This window comes from Dromiciops gliroides, chromosome 2 (genome assembly GCF_019393635.1).
Source record: "Dromiciops gliroides isolate mDroGli1 chromosome 2, mDroGli1.pri, whole genome shotgun sequence".
NCBI lineage: Eukaryota > Metazoa > Chordata > Mammalia > Microbiotheria > Microbiotheriidae > Dromiciops > Dromiciops gliroides.
Window position 1 is genome coordinate 303,900,871 of NC_057862.1, and position 3,629 is coordinate 303,904,499.

At 39.7% G+C, this 3,629-nt stretch overlaps 1 pseudogene; it reads left to right on the top strand.

Moving 5' to 3' along the window:
• Window positions 1-2,347, top strand: LOC122743472 (annotated as a pseudogene).
• The last annotated feature ends 1,282 nt before the right edge of the window (window positions 2,348-3,629 follow it).

Genomic DNA, 3,629 nt, shown 5'->3' on the forward strand with positions numbered 1-3,629 from the left:
GTTTATATTTTGATATTCTTAAGAGAAGAAATTAAAAAGAAGCATGAAGGCAATACACTAGAGAAGAAAGAGGAAGGACAGGAAATTTGTTCTACTATGCCGCAGATGTCTTATGACCCCGGAAACTTACTCCAAAGCTCTATTTCTAACCCTGGAAGTACTCTTGATCCCTAGGATCTTTTCCTCTGATTGGCTTCCATTGTAAATAAATTGAACTCACTGAGCTTCCATTTTTAATGAATATCCAAGCCAGTCATATATTCATCATTGCCAAGCTTTACTTCTGACCCCCAAGATTTTATCTACCATTCCCTTACTCAGATATTTTTCTCACTTCCCCTTGCTTTTCAGGTCCCTTTTGTGTGTTCTTTCTTTTATTAGAATGTAAGTTCCTTGAGGGCAGGGGCTATATTTCTTTCTACTTGTATTGTATTCCCAGTGCATAGCACAGTGCCTAGCATATAGTAATAACATAACAAATGCTTTTTGACTTACTATTCACATAATTGAAGTACATGAGATGAAGAATATATAAACATGGGGAAAAGGGTAGTGAATTGTGGGCATCACATGAATGTCACTTTAATTGGCATCTGACAAGGGACAGTTGTCCATTCTCATACTGAAAAATAGTTTAGAAATGTAGGGTATTCCAAAAGTATCAGTGAAGTTTTAAGTTATGAAAGCTTAAAACAGCACTGATACTTTGGGGACACCTTTCATATTAAACTTATCAAGAAAACAGAAAAGGACAATAAGTGGAAGAGTAAAGTTTAAGGGTAAGAGTCAGATCACTGTGAAATTAGTCAAAAGAAAACAAGCTTCAGCTTCAGAAAGTGGCTCATGAAGTGGGGATTAAAAGGAAAGAAAATAAAAACCTATGAGCACTGATAGTGCAAGACAAAGAGAAAAGGAGAAGCAAAGCAGAAACTGATTGCTCCATATAATATAAAGTGCTAGTGTTAAGCATATTCCATTTCCTGTTTTTGTCAACATGAGCACAGGGGGGAAGAGCTTTTTTTTTTTTAAGTTTGAGAGTATAGGATGGGAGGAAACTCACAATTAATAGTCATAACATAAATGGAATGACCTCACTTCACAAAGTAGAAGATAACACAATAGATTAGAAAGCATAATTCAACGACAAGAAACACACCTGAAAAATAAATATTCACAAAGAATTAAAATGTTTAGAGTAAAATCCATTAGGCTTCAAGTGAATTTTTTTAAAACATGGATATCAGTCACGATCTAAGACAAGAAAAGAATAAAAACATTGTATAAGAAAAGATAGGGGGCAGCTAGATGGAGCAGTAGATAGAGCACCAGCCCTGGAGTCAGGAGTACCTGAGTTCAAATCCGGCCTCAGACACTTGACACTTACTAGCTATGTGACCCTGGGCAAGTCACTTAACCCCCATTGCCTCACTAAGAAAGAAAAAAAAAAGAAAAGATAGGGAGAAGGAGCCTTGATGGAGGCACAGCCGCCAAACCTGGCGGGGGGCAAGCCCCAAGCTGAAGAAAAGGGGCAGGGGCGGCAGAAACAGCAGAAGGAGGAGGACGCCATGGACGCCCTCTTGGGCAAGTTTCACAGCCAGTTGTTCTGGGGCCGCCTGCATGAGGACACGTGGGAGCAGGAGTTGGATGTTCATGAAGAAAGCTCTGTCGGAAATCAATCCCCAAGAGAATCCGCAGTTGGCTCATCGGCAGTCCCTTATTTTTGATGACCAGAGACCTCAGGAAGACCAAGCCAAAACCTACAAAGATGAGGGCAACAAATACTTCCAGGACAAAGACTATCAGAGAAGTCACCTTTGGCTTCTTACACAGAAGCCTGAAGAAGAAGTTCTGGGACCCGTCTCGATGTTGTGCTGCTGAACAACTCAGAGGCCATGAGCTGGTGTGATGAGGACCTGAGGATGGATTCCAAGGAGAAGAAGCTCCTGGACATGAGAACCAAGGCCAACAAGCTGAAGCAGGCTCAGCAGCGCGATATCAGGAAGGCAAAGCTGAAAGAGAGATAGGAGGTCGCCCAGCAGGGGGTGTTGCTCCCTACTGCCAAGGCAAGAAAGATCTGGTTGGCGTCCCAGCCTCAGATGAGGAGAAGGAGCCAGTGTCCCCTGACGGTGGCAGCGGCTCCCAGAATGCTGTGGGTGTCAGGGTGTCTCTGGAAGACTGCAGCCTAATAAACTGGCCCACACTGCTCCTGTACCCCGAATATGGCCAGACTGACTTTATCTCTGCTTTTCACCATTGTTCATCACACGATGTTGCTGTTACTGTATATAATGTTCTCCTACTTCTGCTCCTCTCAGTCAGCATCAGTTCATGTAAATCCTTCCAGGTTTCTCTGAACTCCTCCTGCTCATTGTTTCTTACAGTACAATAGTATTAAATTCATATATCACAACTTGTTTAGCCATTCCCCAATTGATGGGTATTCCCGATTTCCAATGCTTTGCCACCACAAATAGAGCTGCTATAGATATTTTTGTACATGTGGGTCTTTTTCCCTCTTCTTTGATCTCTTTGGGATACAGACTTAGCACTGGGTAAAAGGGTATGAACAGTCCCATAGGTCTCTGGGCATAGTTCCAACTGCTCACCAGAATGGTTGGATCAGTTCACAGCTCCACGGACAATGCATTAGTGTTCCAATTTTTCCACAGCTTCTCCAACATTTATTATTTTCCTTTTTATCATATTAGCCAATCTTATGGATGTACCTCAGAGTTGTTTTAATTTGCATTTCTCTGATCAATAGTGATTTGGAGCATTTTTTCATATGGCAATAGATAGCTTTGATTTTTCTTCATCAGAAAACTGCCTTTTCATATCCTTTGACCATTTCTCAATTGGGGAATGACTTGGATTTAGTTTCCAATATATTTTAGAAATGAGGCCTTTATCAGAAATTCTGGCTGTAAAGATTGTTTCCCAGTTTTCTGCCTCCCTTCTACTTTTAGCTGCATTGCTTCTGTTTGTATAACTTTTTAATTGAATGTAGTCAAAGTCTTCCATCTTGCATTTCACAATATTCGCTATCTCCTGTTTGGACATAAATTGTTTTCCTCTCCATAGATCTGAGAGGTAAACTATTTCTTCTTTTCCTAATTTATCTATGGTATTACCCTTCATGTCTAAATCTTGAATACATTTTTACTTTATTTTTGTATAAGGTGTAAGATAGTGGTCTATGACTAGTTTCTGCCATACTATCTTCCAGTTTTCCCAGCAATTTTTGTCAAATACTGAGTTCCTATCCCAGAAACTGGAGTCTTTGGATTTATCAAACAGTACATTTCTAAAGTAATTTACTACTATGTCTCCTGTGCCTAACCTATTCCATTAATCCACCACTCTATTTCTTAGCCAGTACCAACTAGTTTTGATGACTGCTGCTTTATAATATAGCTTCAGATTTGGTGTAGCTAGCCCACCTTCCTGTGCATTTTTTTATTAGTTCCCCTGATATTCTTGACCTTTTGTTCTTCCAGATGAATTTTATTAGTATTTTTTCTAGCTCTATAAAATAATTTTAGGTGATCTGATTGGTATGGCACTGAATAAGTAAATTAATTTAGGTAGAATTGTCATTTTTATTATATTAACTCAGCCTATCCATGAGC